Genomic DNA, 20,522 nt, shown 5'->3' with positions numbered 1-20,522 from the left:
TAGGTTTTTCATTCTTCTTCATTTCTTTTAGATGTGCCCTTAATCAGCAGAAATGGTTTCTCCACAGTCTCTGTAAATAATTCTCTTAATACTAATCTCATCTATAAAGCTGTTCTCCCCCAGAGAACTTGTGACAATTGAAAGAAAACGTCCCCTTCTCCCGCCCCCCCAAGTCTGCCTCTTAGTAAAAGTCTGAGTTCATGCAGGTTCTTGCAATTCACAGGCAAAGGCCCTAGGGTCACTTCCACTGAACTTTCACCTATGGGCTGCTTGCTTGGGCAGAGGTGCCTTAGGTCCCCCCGTGGGGCTCCTTAGTGCCATTAAAATGAACCAAGGGTCATCAAAGGCTGGTAGCCTTGGACTCTGTTTTATGACTACTGTAAATCCATGGCCCCCAAAATAACTGAGATACGGCACACAGCTTTCTGGGTAAAATACTCCGTTACAGAGATAAACATGTAACACAGACGTGCAATTATACCAACACCCACAACAGAGAGGGGTGTGGTCGCCCGTTAGAATGCCGTGCCCACGCGGTGGGGTACACGTCAGGGCTGCAGGGCTATGGGGGCATACAGCTACATCTGTCATCACAACCATGTGCCTGTCAGGAGAAATTCCTAGAAGGTGTTGGGGAGAGAAGATGTGAGACTTTACTCAAAGATATGTTGCAGAACGCATGAAGATAAAAGGCCTCTGCATAGGGAAGGAAACAATCAACAAAACTAAAAGGCAACCTATGGAATGGGAGGAGATATTTGCAAATGACATATCGGATAAAGCTAGTATCCAAAACCCATAAAGAACCGGGGCACCTGGGTGGCTCAGTTGGTTCAGTCTCCAACTCTTGGTTTCTGGTTCAGGTCATGATCTCACAGTTCTTTTTTTTTTTTTTTTTTTTCTTTCTCACAGTTCTTGAGTTCAGGCCCCGCATCAGGCTCTGCACTGACAGCAGGCAGATGCTTGGGATTCTCTCTCCCTCTCTCTCTCTCTGCTTCTTCCCTACTCTCGCTCTCTCTCTCTCGCTCAATATAAATAAAGAAACATTAAAAAAACCCACAGAATATATAAAGAACTTACCAAACGCAACACCCAAAAAATAAATAACCCAATTAAAAATGGGCAGAAGACATGAACAGGCATTTCTCCAAAGAAGACATCCAGATGGCCAACAGACACATGAAAAGATGCTCAACGTCACTCATCATCAGGGAAATACACACCAACACCATGATGAGATACCACCTCACACCTGTCAGAGTGGCTAAAATCAGGATGCCTGGGCGACTCATTGGGAGGATCCCAGGGTCGTGGGATGGAGCCCTGTGTCGGGCTCCGTGCTGAGTGTGGAGCCTGCTTAAGATTCTCTCTCTTTCTCTCTCTCTCTCTGCCCCTCTCCCCCACCCACATTCTCTCTTTCTCTAAGGAAAAAAAAAAGAGAATGGCTAAAATCAACGACACAAGAAGCAACCCGCGTTGGTGAGGACACAGAGAAAAGGGACACTTGTGCGCTCTTGGTGGGAACACAGACTGGTGCAGCCACTCTGGGAAACAGTACGGAGGGTCCTCAAAGTGTTAAAGATAGGTCTACCCTGCAGTCCACTAATTGTACCCCTGGGTTTTTACCCAAAGAATACCAAACACGAATTCAAAGGGATACACACACCCCTATGATTACTGCCGCATTATCTACGATAGCCAAAGTATGGAAGCAGCCCAAGTGTCCATCAACAGATGCATGCGTAAAGAAGACGCGGTACCTATGTAGAAAGGAGTATTATTCCGCCAGAAAAAGAATGAAATCTTGCCATTTGCAATGACATGGATGGAGCTAGAGAGTATAATAAATCGGTCAGAGAAGGACAGGTACCATATGATTTCACTCATACGTGGAATTTAAGAAAGTCAACAACAACAACAAAAAAGAGACAAACCAAGAAAGAGACTCTTAACCCTAGAGAACACACGGATGGTGACCAGAGGGGAGGTGGGTGGGGGGACGGGGGCAATAGGTGATGGGGATTCAGGAGCGCGCCTGTCGTGATGAGCACCCAGTACGTATCGAATGGCTGAATGAGTATAACGTACACCTGAAACTAACAGAACATTCTATGTTAATTGTACTTTATTAAAAAATACTTTATAGTTATAACTTTGTCATTGTATGGTAATTCATTATAATTATATGTAATTATAATAACTTTATAAAATGGAAAACTTAATTTAAAAGAAGTGGAAAGAAAAGATGGGCTACAGAAGAGAATCACCCATTATCCCTCCGCTTTCAGGTTTTCTCACATTTGCGACAAGTCAGCATTCTTCTAATTACGGGGGTGGGTGCCGTGAGAATGTCCGGGGCGGCTGAGAGCGGGGTGTCTGTATTGAGGTGGTGTCTTACGGAAGGTTTTATTCGGGAGCCGGAGGAAGAAGGTGGGGAGAAAACGTGGGCGACATCGTGTACAGGCGGAGGAAGGGTCCAGAAATAAGGAGAAGGAGGTCCAGGGTCACGCAGGAAGCACGTACAAACCGCACCAGGCCAAACCCGGGTTTCCCGAGGCAGAGCGCCCCTGCTCACCGCCGCGCCAGACCACCGCGTGCCTTCCCTCTAGCCCTTAAAAAACAGGCAGCATCCTGTTTTTTAAGAATGAGTTCCCGCTCTCAACACATTCAGGTGTTTTCCTTTTATAGCCTCAGTGAAACAGCAGTACAATAATCGGCATTTATTGCAAACCGGCTCTCTGCCCGCGTCTGTTGTCCTTTTCTGGCCGGGGAAGCTGGGGTCCAGAGAGGGCAAGCTGCTTGCCTGAGCAAACACAGCTCACGGGAAGCTAGAGTGGGATTTGAACCTGGTCTGCCCGACCCCCAAGCCCCCAGCCACCACGCCGCCTGGCCTCTGCGGCCGGGAATGCCCGGAGCAGGCCGGCTGCAGGATGCGGGCCTGTTTATTGTTCCTGCGGCTCCCTGTGCAACCGTCAACACGTTGTTTGGAGGGTGGGGCCGGTGGGCTTTGAAGAGAGCGCAGAAGGAGGGGTCCCACGGGGGTTTGCCGTCCAAACAGACGCAACAGAAACCAGAGGGCAGCCAGGGTGGCCGGAAGGCCGGTGGGTGGGCGGCGAGCCTGCAGGGGCTCGCGTGCGGTCTTGTGATGGCATGTCACGTGACTCCCAAGGCCAGGCCTGGGGCCTTGCGCGGTCCCTCCCGGCGAGGGCTGGGGCCCCGGGCGCTGTGCCCGCCTTCCCCGCGGGACCGAGGGTTTCTGCCGCCGGCCTGGGCTTCCGTGGGGCAGGCACGGTGGACCCCACTGTGTGTCCCCAGCAGCTGTGCTATCCCGTGTCCGAGAACATGGCCCAAGCTCCCAGGTGGATTCGTGAAACGGACCTGGTGGTCTGTGACCCACTCGGTGAGCGGACAGGGGGCTTGGTCAAGTGGCCGAGGCCCCAGGTCGAGCACCTAGGGTCTGCCGAGCACTTCGGACGTGAGGGACGCTTTTCCTGTCTCCTTCTGCCATCCTGAACACCTCTGTGAGGTGGGACCAGCAGTGCCGGCCCCGCTTTGCAGGCAAGCACCGGGAGGCTCCAGACGGCGGCGTGACAGGCCCAGGAGACGGGCCAGGGCTTGCCCTTGGGTGGTGTGGCCCGAGCTTTCTCCCTGATATCACGGCACAGAGGCTACATCCGGGACCCGCTGGCAGACGGCACGGCTTTGGCTCCTGACCCTGTGACTGTGCCCCTGCCCCCCCATCTGGTCTTCAGAGGCTGACCTCTTTCTGCCTCTGCCAAGTGCAGGCAATGAGAAACTGCCCCCTGGGCTGTCGTGGGGGTCGGACTAGCTGTTCCGTAAGCTGCTGCAACGGCGCACGACGTCTGGCATCCAGCATGGCCTCCCGGCGGCTGGCCGTCAGCCACGCGGTCATCACTGGGGACCAAGCAGCCTCCTCCGCGGGGGCGGCCGCGTCTCCCTTTCCTGCTCTTTCCTCGTGGTGGAGGTGATGATGGTGGACGAGGGTGTCACCGGTCGGTGGGGGGGGAGGGGCGATGTGGATAAACAGCACGTGTCTCCAGAACCCGTGTGCCGGCCCGCTCGTGTCCTGAGCACCCACGCTGTCCTCGGACGCCCTTCACGGGCCCCCGTGCTCCCTGACGGCCGCCCAGGGGCCAGCGCCCAACTCCACACGCTGCGAAGGCCTGCCCTGTCCTGTGCCGGTTTCCGTGGGAAAACTGGGGAGGGCACCGCGCGGGGCTCGGAGGGAAGGAGGAAAGGACAGGAAGATACCTTCTGCTGAGCCGCAAGCTTCCGACACACGACAGCGGAGAGGCTTGAGGAGTGTCCCTGTTCAACCTCTCGTCTGCTCGGGGCCCCCCCCCCCCCCCCCCCCCGCTCAACTTGTGGCCTCAGGACGAGAAACGGAGCGTGGGCTTTGGCGAGTTTAAGTGGGGCCCGAGGAGCCTGTCCCCGGGGCCTCTGTCCGGATGACCGTTCCCGCCACCACCCAGCCGGGCTCTGCTCATTAACCCGGTCACACCGGCCTGATAAAGTCGGACGAGAGCGAGGGCGGGGCTGAGCCGCAGGAGCGGGTGCTGGGAGGGGGGAAGATTCTGGGCCTCGCTAATTGGGGTTCTCTGCTCCTCTCGATCAGGCTCTGCTCTTTGTCTGAGCAGACAAGATAAGAAGGAAGCTGGGCTTTTCTAACAAGCGCGCCTGGCGGGGCCACGTGGTCACTTCCGAGCGGCCAGCGTCAGCCAGAGCCCCGTCGGTGAGGCGGTGCGATCGCCCCGCTCGGAAACCATCGGGCGTGCTGTCGCTGGGACAGCAGGAGGCCACCCTGAGCCCCGCTGAAATCCGCCTGCGGAAGGCCGCGGGGTCTGGTTGCAGCCCCCGGAGAGATTCTCCTTCTGAGCGGCTGACCGTCGGCCGGTCGGAACGAACACGTTCTGGCCGCCGGTCACTGCCCAAAGCGACGGCCGCCTCCAGACAAGCAGGGAGGCATCAGCACGCGGGGCCAGCGAGTGCCTGCGTTACAGGCCGTGGAAATCGTAAAAATCAAAGCAAACAACAGCGGGTTTGCGTGCCTTTGTGTCTTTCCACCAGAAGGACGTGGAAAAACAAATAAGGATTCATCAGCACTTGTCTTCTTTTTTTAAAAGAAATAGTATCCCTCCCCCGCGTCCCCCCACCCCCCCCCCCGCCGCCTCCCCCTCAAACGCCACTCAGTGAATTTGCAAGTTAAAGCAAGGAGATGCTTACTTTAAAATCTTAAAGGCCCCACATATCAGGTACTCCAGACCGAAAATAATTTGCGGTGCTGATATGGATTTTCTCCCTATCTGAATATACAAAGTATTATATGTTCTATTGACATCCAGGCTAAATCTTTCCCTTATAAGGGGTTTGACATAAATAGCTTTTATTATGTAACTCTTAAATACAAGGGATACAACACATTTCTTAAAGGTCCCAGCTGCTATTGTTATCGTTCGAGACATAAAATTGGAATCCCAACTTCCAATATCAAGTTTTAGCGCAAACCCTATAAAATCTATCTTGTCAGAATGTGCCAGAACCTCTAAGCCCTTCTCAGCTGAACAAATTGCAGCTGCTGCTCTACCCTCGAGGTAGAGCCTCGACTTTGCGTGTGGCGCCTTCACAGCAAACCGGTCCTGGTTTTCGCCCTGCCGCCGGGGGCTGGCCGGGGAAGGCGTAGGTTTAGATTAGCCGTGTCCTACGCCGCTTGACAGGGTGACACGGGTCTGCAGGGCCGAGCCCGGGGCCTGGAGATAGGACCAGCCGGCAGGAATGCAGGGAATGTTTTTCTTCGGACTCTATCGAGGCACACAGACCATGGGGATTCTGTCTGTGGTGACAGCCTTAACATTTACCAGAGCCCGGGACGCCGCTGTAGAAATGGCATTGCCCACCCCGAAAGTGAGAAGGTAACGTTTATTTTTGTATTTTTTTCCTCTCTCTCCCATATACAGACTGTAGAAAGACCACCAAGCGTGGGCCATTTTTTTTTTCCACCATGATGTACAATTCACATTTGTTAATCAAAAAAAAGTACCCGGGGTCATCCACCTAGCCTTTTTTTTTTTTTTTTTTTTCTTCTTCTTCTTCTTAAACAGGAAACGGGTTTCAGATGTTTATATGTTAAAAAGTAAGGCTACTAATCCGTTTAGCCATTTACCAGATCCTGGCGAACTCCCTCCTACATTTTAATGTTCAGACTCCATAGAATGACGTTCGTTTTATCCCGCTTGTAATTGAGAATGAAAAAACAAAATCGTTCAATAGTCACCTGCTTTTTTGGGACGGTTCCAGGAGAGGTTAGAATAAATGAATCTGGTCGTTTAGTGAAACCGTGCTCGTGGTGGCAATGGCCAACGTTGTGTTCGCGTTTGAAAATTCAACTTTCTCAGGCAATTCTCTGCAACAGACCGCGGTCACGTGCATTTTCATGTATCTGTGGAGACATCCTATTTAGACTCAGGACAGAGGTTTACAAAGACACACAGTTAGGAAATCTGCAGCAAAGGCAAAAGCTGTTCTTTTAAAACACGGGATCTTTTTCTTCGAACCAGCAGGACATTTTCCACGGCGCGTCTCGATACTAGGCTGTAAATGGTAACGGAGAAAAACCATTTTCCCAGGGAGTCCACGGTCACTTGAAAGGATTTCGGCCTGATGTTTAGAAATCAAGATTTTTGTTTTATTGCTGGAATTTTCTTTTTCTCGCCCCAGGGCCGATCACTTCAAACAGTCTCGCTGCTGGTGAAAACGTGGCCGTTTAGTGTGGCAAAATGATGATACTTCTCTGTGCTGGGAGGTTCATGTATTTACAGCCCGGGAGAAAGGAGCACAAACAGGGGAAGTTTGAATGCTTTTTTGGTGAATTTGTTAGTGTGCGAATCACTGGCTGAAAAGGCTGTTTTAAATGTAGGACTCAAAACAGAAGGAATTGTATCATTTGTGAAACCTGGGTCTGACGGCCCCTACTCTTTACCCGTCTGTGTTTGACCCGATGTTTTCCGTCTGCAGATTGTGTAGGGAGGAAAACTGCGGCTTCTGGAGACGTTTTTGTCAAGGAGAGAGAAATAGGAAATTGAAATGAGCTCTTAAAAGCAGCCCAGGATCCCTGAATCGGCGAGAAGGGTTTTTGTAAAAATTAAAACACAGGCAAAGAATCATTCTCAACTCCTGTGCGAGCATCCTTGCCTGCCTCCACCCCAATATATGCATTGATATGATATTCTATGAGGCAAAAATACAGTTGTTTTCTTTTTCACCAGACGTATCAGAAGTGGCTGGAGAAAAGATGAGTATAAGTGTAAAAATAGACCCGTAATCAATGTCCAGGCTCCTTTCAATGAGGATGGGAGGGATCGGATTAAACACAAAATACGTATTTTTTTGGCAAACAAAAAAGCCATTTTGATTGCTTGGGGCATGTTTTAATCACAGCTGCCCCAGGATGGGTGTTAGGACCTCCTGGCGCGAACCCAGGGACAAACACTAACAATCGCGCCGGCACTGAATGTGAGCAGAAATCGAGGAAAGCGGCAGAACCTTCTGTCGAGTGGGTCCCTCAAAGTGTAAGCACCCTAGCCGAGGCTGGTCCACGCAGAGCAAACCCCCACCAACCCCGGCTCGCTCTCCAGAATGTGCCTGCCATACCCAAGGTCCCGGAATCTCGCCCAAGAAAAGAACAGCTTCAGGGGCCCTTTGGCAAACCACCGGGGGGCTGAAAAGGGCAGAGAGGAGGCCTGGGACGACATCTACGCAGCGTCCAAGAGGCCAAAGAGCCAACGGAGAGAAGAAGACACCACTCTGATGAGGGGGCACAGACTCCGTGCCGGGAAATTTCCCACGTGGGGCAGGACGCAGGGCATCGGGCTGGGGCTTCCTCGGCCGGCCTGTGTGACCATCACAGGAGACGACCCACTTTGGCTCAGTACCTTTTTTTTTTTTTTTTTTTTTTTTTTTGACCGTCTCTCTGGGCCCTGGATCGCCAGGAACAGAAAAATGCCAAAGTCTGCAAATGCAGGGCAATCGCCGTGTCAGCTGAGCTGAGATGTTTCCCAAACGAACACCTGGACGATGTAAATCACCCCAGCGGTAAACACTTCAGGCCGGCGCAGGCCGCGGGCTGGCGGGCGGCACCCTCCCACCCGGCCGGGGTCCATAAACCAGGCGCTGGCCCGCAATCACAAACGTCCCTCTCACCGAGAAAGACCCCTCCCGGGATGGGAGCAGAGCCCCTTCGCAGAGGCCACGCAGATAACCGACTGCCCTCGCCGCTGGCCGGCTTACCCTGGGCTGGTATCTGGAGCACAGTCAGAGGTCTGTGTCGTTACGGATGGCCAGGCCCACGGGCGTCAAGGTGGCTATTTTCAAAGGCAGTGTGCAAAGGTAAAACCTAAAAGACAAACAAACAAAAGTCTTGTGTTTTCAACCTTGACGATAAAATCTGAATCATAGCCACAGTAATAACCGAAACGTCTCTGTGGAGGGTCCCCAAAGTTAGTAGAAATCCAAGTGTCCTTCCCTCCTTTAAAACATAGTGAATTAAGAGGTTAAATCTTCTCCGTGCCACCCTGGAATCCCCGACCCTTGACGGATGACCCTGCATCTGGCGTAAGCGATGGTTATAAAGATCCCTGAATGGGGGGAAGCGGACGGCGGAGGACGGAATACATCGCCCGAAAGGTCACCTCCTTGGGAATTTCCTTACATTCTGATGCTCTCCTTTAAGAAGAGAAATCTCTCCTTGTAATTATCTGCTTAGGGGGAGTCTTTTAAATGACATGTTCCTCCGTCAACGGCACAGTTGTCCACTTGGTAAAAGCGGCCTGGGGCGTAGGCTTTTTATGGCTCTGTTCCTTTCTCCCCACGGCCCGGACCAGAGACGCGGAGGGAACCCGAGAGCAGTTCCCCTGCCTCCGGGATCAACTTTGCACCAAAGAAAAATAACCCGGAGAAATTATTCCTCAGCCAGGAACGAAGGAAGCCAGGATCAGATGGTTGCTGATCAGAGCAAATATTTAAACTGGATAAGTCAAGTCGAGCATTATTAAATAAAGCTTGTTTAATATGTCTCAAACAGAAAATGTCTTTTGAGGAGGGTTTTAGACGTGGGACTAGAGATCTGGCTGGGTGCATGTCCTGAGGCTTAATTGGTGTGCCCGGGATTTGTGTTCTTCAGACAGAAGCACGCTGTTCCTCCACGAATTGGTGTCCCCACCCCCCTCCCCTGCCCGCCGCCCTGTCGTCCTAAAACGAAAGCAGGAAAGGTTTTAGGTAGCTGTTGAAAACGGTTAATGCAACACAATGCGCGTGAGGCCGCTGGCCCACGTTTTCACGTGGATGCATCAGACAAAGCGTAGCCTGGCCACCTTGGTGACGGGGTGACGGGCCACGGGCGAGATCACCCGTGTGCACAGCCACGTTTTCCCACCACGGTGCAGCGGGCAGCCGCTGACCCGTGCTCCCACCAAACCTAAAACCACTCTCTGATGGGTTTTACACGATTTACGTTTTTCTGATGTATTTAGAGGACGCCAGATGTCTACGTTCAAATGAAAAAAAAAAATCATTGGGAATATAAGATCCCGCCCCTTCCTCACATTTGCTCGCTCATGACAGACGCCAGGTCTGTGTGCGTGTGCCGGCCAATTCAGAGCCGGGTCTGGGGTCTCCGCAGAGGGTCGGGAGGGGAGTTGGGTGTGTGTGACCACGGGCGCGTCTTTCTCTCCGGGCCAAGTTTTCTCCTTCTGTAAAAAGGGTGGGCGCTGGCGACACGCTGAGGCTCGTCCCCCCCCCCCCGCTGAGAGTCTTTGCACTTCTCAGCGACCACCGTCTAGCTCGTTAAAGTCTCCTGACCCGCGGGAAGGAGCACCCGGAACCAGCTCGAAGCCGGACCTCAGAGAGCAGGCTGAGTCCCTCCCGCGCCCCAGTAGACCCGTGCGCCTGGGCGGGGGAGTTACGCCTTGTCTTTCTTCCCTCACCCCCAAAGTGATCTTTATATTCACTTAAGGGTTTTCGTTGTCAACGGACTGGACACGGATCGGACGGGGCACCCGGGACCCACAGCCCCCGTCCGATTCATCTGCCCGAGATGCAGTCACGCGCATCGTCAGACCCTACGGATTCCCTTCCTCAAAACCCCATGTCGCTCAGGGCCCTTCCTCGGGAAATCTGATTCCCTTTATCCCCAACACGGACAGACGGGCCGTCTACTTTTCGGCTCAGACCCACGGCCTGACCCTTCCCGTTAAGTCACCCTGGGCAGCAGCGTAGGCGGTGAAGGAAAACGTCCGGCAACGCGGCAGCAAAGCCTTGGTGCCGAGACTCTGGGAGCGGTCCGGCACCCCCGGCTGCCGTGCCTGTTCCCGGACGGGTGCCGCTGCCCCCTTCTTAGCGGACACCTGTGCATGCTGCCCGCGGGGACGGTGGCCCCGGCGACGGCCACGGAGCCTCAGGGCAGGACGGCGGGCAGCCCGACAGCGGCTTCTGTGCTCAGCTTTCCGGAGCCCTCGTCAGGCCGGAGGGGACGGGACAGCTGGGAATGCGTTGGTGGGGAGGCGCTCAGAAGGTGGCCTGGATTCTGGGTGGACGGGCAGGGGCCCAGGGGACCGAGGCCAGCGTTGGAGCAGGGCTGCTGTGGAAGAACCCCACGTGCCGCTCCGGCTGGGTCAGTGAGAGCGGCTGGGGAGCCCGGCCGTCGCTCCCAGCAGGGCAGAGGCAGCCCCTCCACCCCCTGAGGGTCAAAGCAGGAAGCCCGGGGGTCTGGAGAGGCACCATCTGCAAGACTGGACGTGTGGCCGGCCTGGGACACGGCGGGGGGAGGGGGTGACGGATGGGCCGGGCGGGAGGGGAGAAGAAAGCTGTGGGGTCAGGGACGTGTGGTGAGGAGCAGAAGGAGGAAAGCCCATTAGGGGCCGGGGGACCCCGCATCACCCTCCCCTTCACCGTCTGGCCGCAGCTCGCCCCCTGCTGCTCCCACCCTAAGCCTCCCACCCCGCCCCCTGGCGGCTCTCAACCCTGACTGTCCCTGATGGTCCCCTAGAAAGCTTTGACGGTGCGGAAGCCTGGCACCACCCCCAGAGATCGGGGAGGCCTTAGGCTGGGCGGGGGTCCCCGCCAATGTTTTTGCTGGCTCCCAGGGGTTCCGTGAACAGTCAGGGACTGAGACCGCTGTCCTGACCCTAAACTTCCAGGTGCAGACTTCTTCTGTGAGCTTCCTCTTGTCTGACTGGACACGGCAGAGGCTTGGCTGTCCGTAACTCGAGCACTGGAGACGCTGTGTGGGTGGTGGGCCAGCCCTGGTCCGGGGATGCAGCATCGGTAAGGATGCCCGCGGCGTGCACACCGGGCTGGGCATCTGGGCGACCGAGGGGCCCCTCGTTAACTTGCACACCCCACTCCTGGCCCAGGGCCTAGCGTCCAAACTGAAAGCACAGGCAGGTTCTGAGCCCAGAGTGGGACTTCCACAAAGCTCTCTCGAATCTTTGCGTGGCTCCCTCTTCCTTGGTAAAGGTAGCAGGACAAAATAAAAACAAAATTTTAAATTTTTCTGGAAAGAAAAAAAAGCAAATCTTGATGAACTGGAATACAGCCCAGTTACCTGTTCTAAGTAACCCTGATGTTCCGTTGGCCCCTTGTAAATCGCAAGGGATTTCTTCATGAGACTTCGCGTAGAGTATCGAGAAGTCCAGACACCGTCGGGGAGCCTCACGCGGCCTCATTCATGGCAACGCCCTATGGGGCGCGTGTTACTTTGTGCCCATTTCGCAGATGGGGTAAGTGGAGGTGACTTCCCTGAAGCACACAGGTAGTTTGTGCCAGAGCTGGGGTGGGAACCCCGTCGGCAGTGCGGGGAAGAGAGGCGGGCGCCGCAGCCGGAAGATGGAATGTTATGTCGGAGAACCCCTCGGACGGTGTCAAAGCAGCAGGCCGGCCCCACCAGCTCTGCTCCTCTCCGTGGGGCGCTCTTGCCTCTGAGGGCCTCCGTTCGCTGCCCCACAAGGTGGGGCTCAGCTGGGGTGGCCCCGCACACGCGCAGCCTGCCCTCCACAGGCAGGAACGCGCGGCCACCTTCCTCCTCCGTCGGGCCTCCCGTGGGGCTGGTGACGGGCTGGGGTCTGTTTGTTCTCAGGGAAGGAAGAACCCTTTCTGGAAATGCCAAGCCTCTCTTTGCCGAGACAAACCTCGGGGCTTGACACAGAAAGAGAGTGAGGCAGGCTCGGGAAGGAGGCAGGAGCTCTGGCTGGCCCAGCGGACCCCCGCCCCTCTGACACGGCTCCGGCCTCCGTGCGAGTGGTGGGAGGGCACGCGGCCCCTCCCCACGAGGAGATGGGAGCCAGCCCTGTCCCTGCTTCTCCATGGGGCTGTGGCTTCTGCAAAGCCAGGGCCCGGCCAAACTGCCTCCCGCAGCCTCTGACCCCAGAGGCCAGGCCCCCCTCTACTCGCTGGGCCCAGGAGCCTCCCCTATGCCCTCTAAGCCCTGCCCACCTGACCTCAGCTCTGGGACCCCCCCCTCCCATCTCCAGGCTGTAAAAGGGGGCTCCTCCTGCCTCTGAAGTGTGGCTGTGAGAATTACGTGAGGCAATGATCCATGCTCGTAAAGGGCCAGCCCAGAGCCTTCCAGAACCTTCCGCAGAGTCACAACAATAAGAAACAAACAGCCCAAATGGGGCACTGGCCCAGAAATAGCTCATCCTGGCACCAACCAGAGGAGGTAGGGACCACCTAGGACGCATTTTTCAGATGCAAATACTGAGGCACGGAGCAGTTAGGAGTTCACCCACACGTGGAACAGACATGGGAACCCAGGCGGTCTGGCTGAGGGCCGTCAGCCTCTATAGTCTCTCCATACACTTGACAGATGGGAGCTAAGATTATTGCTGGGGGGGGGGGGAGGTTGATCATTATTTGGTTTTTAAAACACTTTTAATCTGGGGATCATTACAGACGCACACACAGTTGTAAGGAATAATTTGGGAAGATCCCTGTATACCTTCCGGCCAGTTTCCCTCAGTGGTGACGCCCTGCATAGCTTCGGCATGAGGTCACAACCGGGATGTGACGTCAGCACAGCCGACCGTGTGATTCAGGCCAAAGGGGAGCAGGGCTCCCAGGAAAGTGAGGTGTCTGCTCAGACCCCATGGCCTTCCACTCGGTGCCCCTTGCCCTGCCCTCCTTTTCCTTAACATGACCTGACGTTTGCGGGTCTGTTTACGCTCCCCTAGAGACGCAAGTTGCGGGAGGTCAGAGATTTGCCCGCGGCGTTCGCTGCTGTATCCCCTGCGTGGAGAACAGGGCCTGTCACGTCCGGCCTTAGTACATAGTTTTGAACGGATGGGTGAGTGAATGATGCTTCCTCACGGGGCCACGTGAGCTCCCTTTTAAAAACACCTATAAACTGGGCTCAGTGCTCCCGACCTGCAGGGTGTGGTGAGATCAGGGCAACCCGAGACCTGTCGAGAGTCCGGCCCTTGGTGTCCAGGGGGGTCTCAGCACGGTGGCTGGGGCTGTGCTCCCTCTCCTACCCGGGGAAGCTTCCCCCTGCCCCTCCAGCCTGTGTCGCTGACCTGACGGTTCTGGGAGTCTCACTGCCGCCCTCCCTCCGGGGTCTCTGGGGTTTGTCAGGCCCTGTAAAGGGCCTGTGATCTTTCAACAGTTAGAGCATCGCCAATGAGAGGTTTGCTTTGCGGCACTTGAAGGAGGAGGGCTTTCTGGAGGGTGGCACGGGTCTTAAGTACCCTGAAGTCGGCTAATTCGGCTCGCTTGGAATAACAGACATTTAACACCTTCCATTGTTCTGGGCCTGGGCCCCAGAGCCCTGCTGGGACTGGGGGGCCGCGGGTTCCTCCGGTTCACAGGGGAGGTCGCCCTCCTCAGCACCAGGTCTGAGACCCAGTCTCCCCCTAGCAAGCTTACCAAACCCGAGGGATCTCCACACCCCACACCTGCCTCCTTGGAGGAGGAAGCGGGGCATGGGATCTCGTAGTGTCAACAGCCCCTTAAGCGATAATCCTAGACGTACTTGCCCCTCGTGCCTTTTCTTATATTTGCCGTTTCAGTTCCCGACGAGTGGGGGATCTGAAAACCACCACATTTCTTCCTATTGTAAAGTAAGTGTCTTATGTTTATTATAAAACAAAACATTCAGTATAGAAAGTTGATTAAGAAAGGGAGACACCTAAGGAATAATTTCTTGATTATCCACAACCCTGCCATTTGGGGATTAGCCACTTTACGCATCTTGCTGTATTTTCTCTCTCTTTCTCTCCATTTATGTATCTGTGTATAACACAGTTAGAATGATATAATTTTAGATCCTGTTTTCCCCATAACCACTGTATCATGAAATGTTTCTGTTCCTTTAAAATATCATTTGGGAACATGTATATTTAAAAATAATTGTCTTTTAACGTTTATTTATTTTTGAGAGAGAGAGAGAGAGACAGAGCACGAGCGGGGGAGGGGCAGAGAGAGGGGGAGACACAGAATCTGAAACAGGCTCCAGGCTCCGAGCCATCGGCACAGAGCCCGATGCGGGGCTCGAACCCCAGAACCGCGAGATCGGGACCTGAGCCCAAGTCGTACGCTCAACCGACTGAGCCGCCCAGGCGCCCCGGAACATGTATGTTTTAAAACTGAAAAACCGAACCCTGTTGTGGACAACAAAGAAGATGCTTCTGCAGAGTGAGCAGAAACGCCAAGACAGGACGCAGCCCGTCCTACTCCTGACCGACGTGGGGGCTGCTCCTGGACGGGCACCTTCGTACACGAGGATGCGGATGCAAATCCTTGGACGCGAGTCGCGTGTGTTTGTTTCCTGCGGTAACTTCCCGGTGCGGGAGCCACAGCTCAGAGGGTGTGGACGCTTCTAAGCTCCTGCGTGTACACTGACAAGTCACCGCGTGGAGAGGCTGTAAATTCACGGACCCGTCCCCCAGCTGTGCACACGAGCGCCTGTATCTTTCCACCTTGGTGTTCAGGCCTTTGCCTTGTTTTTTTGTTTTTTGTTTTTGCTAATTTAAGGAGCCAGGACTTGGAGTCACCACTGTGGTTCTGAGACACCTGACTTCACTTCTAAACACCGTCATCTGGTCCATTAGCTACCACACTGGGAGACAGCAACTGCGGGGTGTTATGGGAACGGAGAGGCCGGCTCTCCGTCTGTGAGAGCATCAATTCCCTTTGCAGAGCTCAGGCATGGGGACGGGGGCCACCCCTCTGAACAGCTATCAATCGTGGCTGCATGTGGGGAATTTGCTGGAGAGGCCAGCCCCGGGAAACTGGAGCCGGAGGAAGGGGGCACAGAGACTTCTCGTGAGATTGTAGGTGGGAAGGATGGCTTGCAAACTCACCCCGTCTGCCCCTTTTAAAAAGCAAACACAAGAGGGGCGCCTGGGTGGCGTAGTCGGTTAAGTGTCCGACTTCAGCCAGGTCACGATCTCGCAGTCCGGGAGTTTGAGCCCCGCGTCAGGCTCTGGGCTGATGGCTCAGAGCCTGGAGCCTGTTTCCGATTCTGTGTCTCCCTCTCTCTCTGCCCCTCCCCCGTTCATGCTCTGTCTCTCTCTGTCTCAAAAATAAATAAAATGTTAAAAAGCAAACACAAGAAATGGACCCTTTGAAGGGTCCGAACCCATGATATTCGGCGCATTCACGGCATCGTGCAGTCGCCACCTCTGTGTGGTCCCCCGACATCTCTGTCGTCCCCAAAGACACCAGGCCCGTTCGCACTCCCCGTTCTCCGTAGGCCGGCCTGGAACCGCACATCCGCCCTCCGTCTCCCTCACTTGCCTCTTTGGGATGTTTCACGGAAGCGGAGTCCCACAGCTTGCCAGCCTTTGTGTCTCCCCGCCCCCGCATCACCATTCCCAGCTGCTGCCTGCCGTGCCCGGGGCTCGTACGGCTGGGCGATAGGCCACCGCCTGGACGGACCGCGGTCTGTCCATCCACAGTCCCCGCTGACGGACACTTGCGCTGTTCGCGGCTTTGGGTTACGTCCGCAGCAGTGGGATTGCGGATCTCACGGACACTCCGGATTTAACTTTCTGAGGAGCTGTCGGACGGTTTTGCACAGCCCCGCCCCTTCCACGTTCCCACCAGCAGGGCAGGGGGGGTCCGATCTGTGTACAGAGGGAGGGATAACGGCTTATTCCGACAGCATCTTCCCGAGGCGCCGTCCTGCCTTCTTGGTCCACGTAACAATCCCAGCGTGGCACTCCCGTGCTGTCACCTGGCCGGCGGTCTATTTGAGACCCTTGGCAGGCCACAGCCCCCTTAACGTTCTGACGCCTCCACCTCCTGGCTATGCCTCCGCCCCTCCCGCCTCAGTTTCCTCCCTGAGGAAACGACGCAGCTACGTCTAGTTGACTGGCTGCCCCAAGCCCCGTGCCAGGCGTGTGGTGGCGCCTCGTAATGACGAGCTGTGAGGTCCCATCCAGGAGGCGCGTGGGGGGCCGTCAGAGGCCGACCGAGGGACCCCTGAGCCTGTGCGGTTTCACCAACTCACTACGTTGCCGTCGATAATGCGAAACAGACGATTAGAACCACATCTGAGCACGACTGACAAGTGCCTCTAATACATACAGAAATGGCCAGAGGGGGTGGGTCTGAGCCAGGCTGGTTCCAGTGTCCCTGTGACAGAGAGGATGGTGTGGCCGTCAGGGGGGACCGGATGCCCCACCCCTGTGGCCTAGCAGGCTCCATATAAAACCTTCAAGGGCTAAATAAATGCAGTAATTTACAGAGAAGAGGCCTCCCAGGGCTGCCTCTGGCACTGAGGCCTGAGGACCAGGCCAGCATCTGTCTTCTCGGGTGACGTGTTCCTGTCAACAGTCACCCTAGCGGGAACAGGACCCAGCAAGACAGTGTGGCAGCCTCCCTTCCGCTCTGTGTTCTTCTTGGTGGTGAAGGGGAGGGGGCAGCTGCAGGGCTGCAGGGCAGGGGAGGGCAGGGGAGGGCAGGGCTGCAGAACAGGGAAGGGCAGGGGGAGGGCAGGGGAGGGCAGGGCTGCAGGGCTTCAGGGCAGGGAAGGGCAGGGGAGGGGAGGGGGAGGGCAGGGCTGCAGGGCTGCAGGGCAGGGGAGGGCAGGGGAGGGCAGGGCTGCAGAACAGGGAAGGGCAGGGGGAGGGCAAGGGAGGGCAGGGCTGTAGGGCAGGGAGGGCTCAGCTCTCTCTCCCCAGTTGTCCTGGCTCCCTGAGGCCTACGGGATCAGAGCCGAGTCCCCCGGAAGTCCAGACTCCCTCAGGGATGCAGGGCTGAGTGTGGCGCAAAGCCTCGCAGGCCCAGAGCGAGCAGGATGGGAGTCTGGACCCGCAGTCCAGGCAGGTGGGCTTCCAAGGAGCGCGGGGCACACGCCCTGGCCTTGCACGGAGGGCCGGTTCTAGAGCACGCTCTTTTCAGCACACTGTGATCTCGGGCAAATCTCACATCTCTCCAAGGGGTACATTTGTTTCAATTTTATCTTTGTATCTGAGAGAGAGAGAGAGAGAGAGAGAGAGAGAGAGAGCGCTAGCAGAGGAGGGGGACGGGATGGGGGGAGAGAGAGAGAATCTTAAGCAGGGCCCACGCTGAGCCGGGTTCAGTCCCACAACCCTGGGATCATGGCCTGAGCCCAAATCAAGAGTCGACGCTTAACCAACTGAGCCACCCACGTGCCCCAAGGGACCCATTTTTATCTACAAGACGAAGACGAGCAATTTTCACCTGCCAGGGTGGTGAAATGAAACAAACACAACGTTCGTTGACAGGCATAAACAATTTTGCGGGTGTGAAAAGGGGGCGTGTTTTGGCCAGCGGCATCCAATGCAAATATAACTCAAGCCACACATGGAATTTGAAATCTTCTAGCGACCGTGTTAAAAAAGATGTAGAAAGAAACAGGCGGAACTGATTTTAAAATACCTTAACCCAATATATCCAACATGTTATCCTGCAATTAATGTGAAGATGGGAGATATTTAAAATTCCTTTATACTAACTCTTCAAAATACGGCAGCACATCTCAGTTCAGACCAGCCACACTGCCAGGGCTCAGTAGCCACGTGTGGCTGTACAGTGTGTGTCTAGAACCATCCTATTGCCTGGGCAAGAGGAGTCCCACCCGGGGGTGGGGGGTGGGGGGGTGCTGTCTGCCATATCACCAGTCTGTCCTGATGGGGCACTGGCTTCCCGAGGGGGGAGACGGTGCAGAGGTGGGGATCAGGTAGGTCCTTGCTAGTTCCACAGCTTTAGGGTTTGATACGTTTGGGGGCGGGGTTAACTTAAAAATCTGTTTGCATATAAAGAAGATGCAAATTTTAGCGAGAAGGATGCTCACTGCAGTGTCATCACAATAGGGTCGCTGTGCAATCTGCCAAGTGGCCGCAGAAATCGTCACCTCGAGGTAACTGGTGACCTGGACAAGGAGGGGGGGTGGTGGTCAGTGACCGGGGGAGGGCGGAAGCCAGGTGAGTGGGTGAGAAGGCCGGCGATCCCATTTCTGTGTTTTAAGTAAGAAAACCTGGATGGACATCGACCAAAATGTTCACTGTCATCTCCGGCTGGTGGAACACGGTGGGTTTTTGGCCTCCTTTTTTTTTTTTTTTTATCTGTATGTTCCAATTTTCCTGTAACAAACGGCGTTAGTTGAGGAATATGTAAATTTTCAAAAATAAACGCGATATATTGGAATTGTAATCTAATTCCGCTTTCAGGGTGGTAAAGGGAAAAGGAATCACTGACCACAGTTGGGGTGAGAAGGGGGGCTCTGGTTTCTCTGAGGTTCCATGACGCCGAGTGTCTGAAATCCCCACCCGACCCTTCCCCTAGATTCACCCCAACTTACTCGGTCCTCCGTGGGCATCCTGTTCCTATTAGACCGTAAGCAACTTCAGGGGCCCGGAAAAGCTTTGCTGAACATCTACTAAATTCCTGGACCTGTGCATCTTTATTATTTTTTAATTTTTATTAAAAATTTTTTTATGACATTTATTTATTTTTGAGACACAGAGTAAGGCAGAGCATGAGCGGGGTAGGAGCAGAGAGAGAAGGAAACACAGAATCCGAAGCAGGCTCCAGGCTCTGAGCCGTCAGCACAGAGCCGGACGCGGGGCTCGAACCCACGGACCGTGAGATCGTGACCTGACCCGAAGTCGGACACGTAAGCAGCCGAGCCACCCAGGCACCCCTGTCCATCTTTATTAATATCAACGTTAATCCCGTCCTCCCGACACCCACAGACAGGAAGGCACTCGCACCGTCCCCAGGTTACAGATGAGGAAGCCACGCATAGCAAGGGTTAAGTAACTGCCCGGGTTCACGCTCCCGGTGAACGATGGTGCCCGGGTTCTGAAGCCAGACCGTCTACCTCTAGACCACACGCCCCTTCTCCTTGACTCCACAGACCATGGCCCCTTCCTCTAAATCACATTTCTGGCTCCTGGCAGGGTGGACTCCATCCATATGTCTGACTCTTCTGTGCCTCCCTGGGGGTCCCAGCTTGGTGGGAGCCCAGTGTTGAACTGACCCTCAGCCACCGCTGACCCACTGCAGCAAGAGAAGGTGTGTGCCTTCAGTGCTCTGCTTTGGGCCCGGAGCAAAATCAAGGGGGTCTTAGGATCAGGACTGGAGGAACTGTAAAAGGAGAAGTGTGAACAGCCAAGAAAATGAACGTGTGTGTGTGTGTGTGTGTAGGCTGTGTGTGTGTAGGGTATATGTCGTGGGGTGGGAGCTGGAGAGGGGGCTGTTTAGTTTAGGCAAAGGCTCCAGCTGGTCCTTGCTGTCAGCAGGAAGCCCAAATGGGGAGCCAGGAAAAGACCCCAGGGATGCCGCACGCCTCGGACAACGGCGTTCCTCCCTTCTCGTACCCAGGACTTGTACGCTCACAAGAATTTGCAGGACACCGTGCCGTGCGGGCGCTGTGCTGGCCCAGGGTGCCTGGTAAGGACAGCCAACACTGACAGGGCCCCCCGGGAGCCGTCAGGAGCGGGCGCGTCTGAAGAAGGTCACCTCCGTTAACCGCTGCAACGCCCTCACCTGCCCCCTGAGCTCCCAGCCCTGGCTGTCCCCAGGGCACCGAGGTGTGTGGCCAGAGTTCCACCTCCAGCACGCACACAGTGGCCGGTGAGCCTGCCTCCCAGGGAGAAGCAGGCCTTTGTGGGAGACGATGGGTTCCCTTTGAGGAAGAGACCCCGGGAGCCTTAAGACATGCTGCTACCCGGACGTTCTGATCTCACTGGTCTGGGTGGGACCCGGGATCAGTCTGGGTTTTGTGTTTGTTTTTGGATCAACTCGGGTGATTCTCTAACCCTTTGCCACTCAGCGGGCGTCCCTGTCGCAAGAGTCCCGCTGGGTTTAACGCCCAGTGTCACTGTCTTGAAATTCATCACTGTTGAGCGGGGAGGGGCCTGGTGCTTCCTTTCGGCCCTGGGCCCCCGGGGTTATGCAGCCCTGCCTGCAAAGTTCTTCCTCCCACAGACCCAGGCTCCCGACTCAACACCTGAGGCCGGCCTGGGCTTTCTGGATGTTGTAAA

At 55.3% G+C, this 20,522-nt stretch overlaps 1 long non-coding RNA gene across 2 annotated transcripts in view; it reads left to right on the top strand.

Moving 5' to 3' along the window:
• The window catches only part of LOC115502368, a 40,156-nt gene extending 21,150 nt beyond the window's left edge, over window positions 1-19,006 (top strand). Inside the window, exons 2-5 of one of the 2 annotated variants that reach the window (XR_004343031.1) lie at window positions 11,211-11,337; window positions 11,666-13,354; window positions 18,348-18,394; window positions 18,503-19,006. This is a non-coding gene — a long non-coding RNA (uncharacterized LOC115502368). Of the gene's footprint in view, window positions 1-11,210; window positions 13,355-18,347; window positions 18,395-18,502 lie in introns of both variants that reach the window. The other variant, XR_003965068.1, reaches the window with a different exon arrangement.
• Window positions 19,007-20,522: the final 1,516 nt, after the last annotated feature.

The sequence above is a fragment of the Lynx canadensis genome, chromosome E2 (assembly GCF_007474595.2).
Source record: "Lynx canadensis isolate LIC74 chromosome E2, mLynCan4.pri.v2, whole genome shotgun sequence".
Taxonomy (NCBI): domain Eukaryota; kingdom Metazoa; phylum Chordata; class Mammalia; order Carnivora; family Felidae; genus Lynx; species Lynx canadensis.
This window is presented reverse-complemented; position numbering and strand designations above follow the sequence as displayed.